Below are 230 nucleotides of genomic sequence, written 5' to 3'. Positions count from 1 at the left end.
AGTAATACCTCCCTCGTACCACACCGTTAATCCCCCCCCCCCCCTACCCGACCGGCACGTCGCCTCAGGCCTCTTCGTAGATATTAGCGGCGAAAGGGAGCCACTTTTCATTTCCAAGAATGCAGTTTGGCACAAATGGCAGGCCGGGGAGTGAGGGACTCGCATTATTTGCGGGGGGGGGGGGGGATTTTTGTGTGCATGCTAATGGGACTTTGCTGGGGGGGGGGGTC

The sequence above is a fragment of the Penaeus monodon genome, chromosome 20 (assembly GCF_015228065.2).
Source record: "Penaeus monodon isolate SGIC_2016 chromosome 20, NSTDA_Pmon_1, whole genome shotgun sequence".
NCBI lineage: Eukaryota > Metazoa > Arthropoda > Malacostraca > Decapoda > Penaeidae > Penaeus > Penaeus monodon.
This window is presented reverse-complemented; position numbering follows the sequence as displayed.